Source organism: Balaenoptera borealis, assembly GCF_965194805.1.
Source record: "Balaenoptera borealis genome assembly, chromosome: 2".
Classification (NCBI taxonomy): domain Eukaryota; kingdom Metazoa; phylum Chordata; class Mammalia; order Artiodactyla; family Balaenopteridae; genus Balaenoptera; species Balaenoptera borealis.
The window spans coordinates 178,721,493-178,730,125 of NC_138867.1; the positions used below are offsets into that span (position 1 = coordinate 178,721,493).

Genomic DNA, 8,633 nt, shown 5'->3' on the forward strand with positions numbered 1-8,633 from the left:
GGACCCTGATGACACAATATTGAACCCCCAAGACACTCTGAGCCTCCCTTATCAGGGAAGTAGCTTGCTCTTAGGTTTCTGAAGATACTAGCCTTCCTCTGCTTGACGAATGTGTGATAATCTCACTTACAGCAGATGCCTTGGAAGGAATGCTCATTCTTGAGACCCACCACAATTACCTGCCGTTGCCTCTGGACACACAACTAGTGCAAAATCCAAGGGGACAAGACAGTATGCCACATAAGGTAGGAGAAAACAGCTTACATACAAAATAACCCCAACTCTGCAAATGTGTATCAAAAGAGTTTGGTGAACATGTAAACTCCTAGGAGTTCCTAAGGGATTAAGCTCAGGCAGTTCCAGTGAGTGCAAGTAAATTGTATGATAGGCTGCCAGGCTCTTTCAACACCTGAGTACAGTTGCACTACCTCCTCTTCCTCAGTCCATGTCTATGGCTTCCTGTGGTATTCCTTACACCCAGCTGGCTGAGACAAAACCTGGTTTATAGATGGGTCTGCATAGTAAGCTAGTTACACCTGGAAGTTTAGAGCTGAAGCTCTATATCCTTACTGAAGGAATGACCCTGAAAGGCAGTAGTAATTAAAAATCTTCCCAGTGGCAGAAATTCAAGCAGTATATTTGGCTGTCGCTAGGTCTGGAGTGAAAAACAGCCATATGTATGGATACACATTGATTCACAAACAGTTGTCAATCATTTGACTGTAGAGTCAAAGATGTGAATGGAACAAGATTGGAAGGTTGATGACAAGAAAAGTAGTCTGGGAAAAGGTATATGAAAGGATGTCTCTGAATGCACATAGACTGTAAAGTTATTTGTGCCCTATATGAATGTCCACCAAGAGCAATCCACTATAAATAAGACTATTAATAATCAGGTGGACAAAATGATGCAGTCCATAGATGTCGATTACTTTTCCCAGCCAAAACAGTGTTTCCTCAATGGGTCCATGAACCAAATGGGCATGCTAATGGAGATGAAGCCTATCTGTGGGCTCAACAATATGGACTTCCCTTTTCCATGGATGATCCAGCTAACACTACAGTTGTGTGCCTGGGAATGAACATTTGGGTCACTCCACCAGGTACATAACCCAGACCAGGTGAGGGTCTCATTGAGGGCAAGGGAAATGTGAAACTGATTGTTGAAGAAGTAACCCATGGATGTCAACCACAACCTCAAGACCAATTAGAGAAACAAGAACCGTAGTAGTTTTGCACATTTTCTCTTTGCTTATTATATGCATGCATTTATTTAATGCATATGTTTATTTATATAAACTAACGATTCATTTCTATCTCTTCCCCATTTTAATTTTATACATAAGGTGTTAGAGGTTAACATTACCATTTAGTCTTTAGGAAACTATATCTGGAAGTCTGTGAACAAATGTGAGGAATTCAGTTTTCTTCACTATGTCTTAATCATTCAAGCACTGACTATAATATATCCTTTAGTAAATCAACAGATGAAGGAATAACTTCATCAAGTAAAATTCTCTCAATTTTACCTTCTATAAAACTCTCAAATCATTTCATTTATTTCCTTTTCCATAATAATAATCCAATTGTAATTTACCACCATCGTGTTTTAAAGCTTATTTATCATAAGCTTCTAGGTTGACTCCATGCATTCACTCTCACACTTTCTGAAGACCATTCTCAAACTAGGAGTTGTAAGTAGATTCAAATTACTCCTTTGATTAAAATATTTCCTAAGTTTCCCATGGCCTTAGAATATAATTCAGAGTAAGTAATTCCCTTGGCCCTGTCCCCCACTCTCCAATATACCTCCCAACACTCTCTGGTTCTGCTCTGCTTCAGACAACCCACTTTCTTCACCTTAGGAAATACACTGAATTCGCAACTTCTCTGGAATTTTGCTCATGAAGTTCCTTCATCTGAAATGTTCTCATTCATTCTACACCTCTTCACCTTAGCTAAACAACCTGATTAGCTAAGTCATATCCATGCTTTCATTCTCAACTTAAATATCAACACCTCCCAATATATCTTCTCCCCTCATATTAAGCCATTATTATGTCCAGATAACAAACTTGCCAACAATCACTTAAAATGTCTTCCTAAATAAACTGTAAACCCCATAGAAGCAATACTATCCTTATTTTGATCTCCATTGTTTCCTTATTTCTCGAAGACAGCCTAGCTCATTAGGTGGACTGTCAGAATTGCCAATCCCCACACTAATGTTACAGCATAGATATGCACAAATTGAAGTAAAACAAACAAAAAACTACAACACAAAATGAAATAGGAATCATATAAAATGTCTGTGCACAATACAAATCAAAACACTGTACTTCTGAAAACGTATTTGAGTACTCTTAGGAAGAAAGTGGACTGGATATCGACTTTTTTTTTTTTTCCCCTCATCTCGCAGCTTGTGGGATCTTGGTTTCCTTGACCAGGGATTGAACCCAGGCCCCCAGCAGTGGAAGCATGGAGTCCTAACCGCTGGACCACCAGGGAATTCCCTGGATATCATTTTTGAAAACAAGTGCCTTGAAGTCAAAACTAAAATGTGTTCCTTATGTTTCTCCAGAATAATTTTAATCCTATTTTAATGTTGATTTGGAAACTACCAAATGGCACAAGATTTATGGAAGGGACTTATATACCCAGAAAAATTAACCGTGTTTTGGCCCTTTGACCTAGAAACCCAACCTTAAAATCTAGTCCTGAAGATACACCTCTACAAACGTGAAACAACATACGCAGAGGATCACTGTTAGTAGTGCTAAATCACAGATGCCAGAATAATTGGTAAAGGTTCTTAGAAAACAAGATATTCTGAGTGTCAAAATATTACCCTACATATTACTTTCTTATTCAAGAAGAAAAGTAGTTTACCTTTAAAATACAGGTCTCTGGTGATCATTACCTTAAGTAATCAAATGTAGCATCACTAACAGAAGAATGATATAAATCTAGGTCTTCCTGATGAAATACAACTTAAGATATACAACATCATCTATGATATATTTTGTAAATGATCTTTTGAAGCCTGCAGACCAAAAAGTAAGTGACAAACTATGACTCACAGGCCTTTTTTTGTGAATAAAGTTTTATGGAGAAACAGCCATATACACTTGTTTACTGAGATCTATGGCTACTTCCCCACAACAAAAGTAGAATGGACTAATTCGAGACCTTGTGGCCTGGAAAGCATAAAGTACTTCCTATCTGTCCCTTTTCTTTTCTTTTTTTGTTTTTTGGTCACGCCCTGCAGCATGTGGGATCTTAGTTCCCCCACCAGGGATCGAACCTGTGCCCCTTGCATTGGAAGTGCAAGTCTTAACCACTGGACCACCGGGAAAGTCCCCTGTCCCTTTTCAGACAAAGTGTGTGCTAGCTGTTGTTCTGGATCAAATTACCAGTTGATAGAAATACAAGAAACAGAATAAACATTTAAACACACCATGAAAATAAAATCAGAAATATCAATATGCTCAAATAAACAAGCTAACTTTACACGTCAAGAAACTAGAAAAGGAAGGACAAACAAAGCCCAAAGGTAGTAGAAGGAAGGAAATAATAAAGATCAGAATGGAACTCAAAGAAATAGAGAATAAAAATAAAATAGAAAACACCAATAAAACTGAGAGGTTTGAAAAGATAAACAAAATAAGACAAACCTTTAGCTAACTCACCAAGAAAAAGAAAGAGGACTCAAAATTAAATATGAAAAAGATACTACAACTGATACCACAGAAATACAAAGGATCATAAGAGATTGCTATGAACAACTGTACACCAAAAAACTGGACAACCTAAGAAATGGATAAATTCCTAGAAACATACAACCTACCAAGAGTGAATCAGGAAGAGACAGAAAATCTGAACAGACTGATTACATGTAAGGAGATTAATCAGTAGTAAAAAACCTCCCAACAAACCAAAGTCCAGGATCATAAGGCTTCACTGGTGAATTCCATCAAACATTTAAAGAGGAATGAATATCAATCCTTCTCAAAATCTTCCAAAAAAACAGGAAGGAGGGAGTACTTCCAAATATAAGACCAGTGTTATCCTTATACTATAACCAGACAAGAACATTACAAGAAAAGAAAATTACAGGCCACTATCCCTGAAGAACACAGATTCAAAAATCCTCAACAAAATATTAGCAAACCCAAATCAATAATACATTAAGAGGATCATACACCATGATGAAGTGGGATATATCCAGAGATGTGGGATGGTTCCATATCTGCAAATCAATCAATATGATACACAGTAACAGAATGAAGGACAAAAATTGGGGACTTCCCTGGTGGCGCAGTGGTTAAGAATCCGCCTTCCAATGCAGGGGACATGGGTTCGATCCCTGGTCGGGGAACTAGATCTCACATGCATGCCGCAACTAAGAGTTCACATGCCACAACTAAGGAGCACACATGCCACAACTAAGGAGCCAGTGAGCCGCAACTAAGAAGCGCACGTGCAGCAACTAAGGAGCACATGTGCTGCAACTAAGGATCCTGCCTGCTGCAACAAAGACCTGGTACAACCAAAAAAAAAAAAATTAAAAAGTTAAAAAGAATAGTTAAAAAAGGGACAAAAATCATATCATAATCTCAACAAGGCAGAAAAAAGCATTTGACAAAATTTAATATCCATTCGTGATTAAAAACTCAACAAAGCAGGTACGGAGGGAATGCTGCTCCATAATAAGGACATATATCACAAGTCCACAGCTAACATCATATTCAACAGTGAAAAGCTGAAAGCTTCTCCTCTAAAGTCAGGAAAAAGACAGGGATACCCATTCTCACCACTTTTATTCAACATAGCATTGGAAGTCCAGCCAGAGCGATTAGGCAAGAAAAAGAAAGAAAAGGCATCTAAATTAGAAAGGAAGAAGTAAAAGTGTCACTCTTTGCAGATGACATGATATTATATATAGAAAACCCAAAAGGCTCCACCAAAATCTGTTAGAACTAATAAATGAATTCAGTAAAGTTGTAGTATGTGAAATCAATATACAAAAATCAACTGCATGGCAGGGGGATAAATTAGGAGTTTGGGATCAACATATACACAGTACTATATATAAAATAGATAATCAACAAGGACCTACTGTAGAGCACAGGGAACTCTACTCAATATGTAATAACTTATATGAGAAAAGAATCTAAAAGAAGAGGAGATATATGTATATGTATAACTGATTCACTTTGCTGTACACCTGAAACTAACACAACATTGTAAATCAACTAGACTCCAATATAAATTAAAAACTAAATTAAATTGAAAAAACAAGAAATTATGCTAATAAATGAAGCAAGAACTTATAAAAAATATCAATTGGGTTTCTATACACTAGTAACAAACTACTAGAAAGAGAAATTAAGAAAACAATCCATTTACAATTGCATCAGAAAGAGTAAAATACCTAGGAATAAATTTAACCAAGGACGTGAAAGACCTGTACACTGAAAGGTATGAGACGTAGATGAAAGAAATGGAGAAGACAGAAATAAAAGCAAAGATATTCTGTGGCTCATGGATTGGAAGAATTATTGTTAAAATGTCCCCTGTACCAAAGCAATATAAAGATTCAATGCAATTCTTACCAAAATTCCAATGGCGTTTTTCACAGAAATAGAACACACAATCCTAAAATGTGTATGGAACCACAAAAGGCTCTGAATAGCCAAAGTGATCTTGAGAAAAAAGAACAAAGCTACGGCATCATGCTGCCCAATTTAAACTGTATTACAAAGCTATAGTAATCAAAACAGTATGGCACTGGCACAGAAACAGACACAGAGATCAATGGTACAGAACACAGAGTCCAGAAATTCAAAACCACACAAATACAATTAATTTATGACAAAAAAGCCAAGAATATATGATGGAAAAGGGATGGTCTCTTCAACATGTAATGTTGGGAAAACTGGACAGCCACATGCAAAAGAATGAAACTGGACTACTCTCTTACACCATACACAAAAATTAACTCAAAATGGATTAAAAACTTGAATGTAAGACCTAAAACCATAAAACTCCTAGAACAGAACATAAGCAGTAAGCCCGTTGGCATTGGTCTTGGAGATGGTTTTTTGTATTTGATAAAAAAAGCAAAAATAGCAAAAGCAAAAACAAAGGCACCAAAAGCAAAAATAAACAAGTGGGACTATGTGAAAGTAAAAAACTTACTGCACAGCAAAGGAAACCATCAACAAAATGAAAAGACAATCTACAGAATGGGAGAAAATTTTTGCAAATCATGGATCTGCTAAGGGGTTAATATCCAAAATATATGAACTCATACAACTCAACAGGAAAAAACAAATAATGCAATTTAAAAATGGCAGAGGATCTGAATAGATGTTTTTTCAAAGACGAGACATAGATGGCCAAAAGGTATGTGAAAAGGTGCTCAACGTTACTATTAAGGGAAATGCAAATCAATGCAACGAGACAGCACATCTCTCAGAATGGTTATTATCAAAAAGACAACAAATAACAAGTGTTCGTGAGGATGTGGAGAAAAGGGAACCCTTGTGCACTGCTGGTGGGAATGTAAATTGGGGCTGCCACTAGGGAAAACAGTATGGAGGTTCCTCAAAAAATTAAAAATAGAACTATGATATGATACAGCAATTTCACTTCTGGGTATTTATGTGAAGAAAACAAAGACACTAACTCAAAAGATATATGTACCTCCATGTTCAATGCAATGTTATTTACAATAGCCAAGACATGGAAGCAACCTAAGTGTCAATCTATGAATAATGAAAGAAAACACAGTGTGTTTGCATGCACACACACACATATACATACCCAACACACACACACACAATGGGATAAAAAAAGAAGGAAATCTTGCTGTTTGCAACAACATGGATGGACCTTGAGGTCGCTATGCTAAATGAAGTCAGACAGAGAAAGACAAATACCATATGATCATATGACCTCACTTATATGTAGAACCTTAAAAAAACAAACTAGAATGCATGGATAGACAGATCTACGGTTGCCAGAGGAGGTGAGAGTGGGATGGGATAAATGGGTAAAGGTGGTCAAAAGGTACTAACTTCTAGTTATAAAATAAATAAGCCCTGAGTACATGCAATATACAATATGGTGACTATGGGTAATGATACTGTATTGTATATTCGAAAGTTGCTTAGAGAGTAGATCTTCAAAGTTCTCATCACACACACACACAAATCTGTAACTATGGATGGCGATGGATGTTAACTAGACTTAATTCGGAATAGATATACAAACATTGAATCATTATGTTGTACACTTGCAACTAATATATGTCAATTATATCTCAACTTTAAAAAACTTCAAAACGTGTGACTTTTTAAAACGTGTTACTTTTCAAAAAATCAATATAATGGAGAAATAACAGCCAACGCTCTAGGTTAAAGGAGACTAAAAGACACAAAAAAATTGCCGTATATAAACCCTGATTGCATCTCAGATCCAAAGACACTCATAAGTGTATTTCAGAACAATGTGGAGGATTTTAGTTTTCACAGAGTAGATAGAAGGTGACACTATTACTTTAAATTTTCTTGGGGTAAATAATAGTACTGTGGTTTAATTAGCACAATGTCCTTATCTTTAGGAGATGCATTACCAAGTATTTAAAGGTCAAGTATTAATACATGGCTGCAATTTATTTTCAGCTTACTCCCTCGAATAGCTCACCAAAAAAATGTATTTATCTAGAGAGAGAGAGCAAACATGCAAAATGTCCAAAATGGGTGACTCTACTTCAACGGACATTAATTGTACCGAAGCTTCACATTTTATTTAGGTTTACGACTTTTCAAACGAAAAATATGGGGAAACAGTACTTACACCAAACATCCTGTTAATCAGAAGTTCAATTATCCTAGATATAGGGCAAAAAAGCCTCCATCCGTTTTTCTTGGAATCCCATGTTTTGAAGTTTTGTGGGGAGGTACAGGTTTAGGAAGTTCAGATGAAGAGATAAGGGGGCATCCTTGCTTCTCTTTTGTAGAAAGAGCTGTGGCCTATATAAACTTACATTTCTATACAAAAAACGCACCCCATAGACATCCATGAAAGTACATTTCTACCTGAATGTAATGCGCCAAGAATAAAGAACGCGCAAAGATAACGCCAAATTCTCAGACGAAACTTCTTTTTTTGCATAGAAAAGGAAACGGAGGCCCTTTCCCCCACTGCTCACCGGCATGTGCCGGAATCGCCGCGTGCGTGAGGACTCGAGGACACGGGGCTGGAGTCAACGGACCCTAAAGGCGAAAATTCTTTACCTCTCGAAGAAAAATCACGAAGGCTGCTTTGGAGGCTTTTGAAGAGGGGAGCACAGGATGAAACCTAAACGACCCCACGGAAGCGCCCTTACGATATTTCGCCGGAGCGGCCTCTGGACCTGGCCGTTCCGGGAGGCCCCGAGGCCGCGGCGGAAGTGAGCAGCGTAGGCCTCTCTAAGCAGACCCCAGGGTGGCCCGGGACAAACTCGTTCTAATTCCTCCTTCCACCTGTTTCCCTCTCCTACGCGCCGGCCTACCGGACGCCGGCTTGAGCCGGACCACGACCAACCGGAAACGGCTCAAGAAGCACCCGCCAGCAGCGGAAGAGAC

General features: G+C 37.8%; 1 protein-coding gene across 3 annotated transcripts in view; it reads right to left on the reverse strand.

Moving 5' to 3' along the window:
• The window catches only part of LOC309624174 (olfactory receptor 7D4-like), an 88,729-nt gene extending 80,115 nt beyond the window's left edge, over positions 1–8,614 (reverse strand). Inside the window, exon 1 of one of the 3 annotated variants that reach the window (XM_082381959.1) lies at positions 8,304–8,614. The gene's annotated coding sequence lies outside the window, so the exon portion shown is untranslated. The other 2 variants (XM_082381958.1, XM_082381960.1) reach the window with 2 other exon arrangements.
• Between the last annotated feature and the right edge of the window lie 19 nt (positions 8,615–8,633).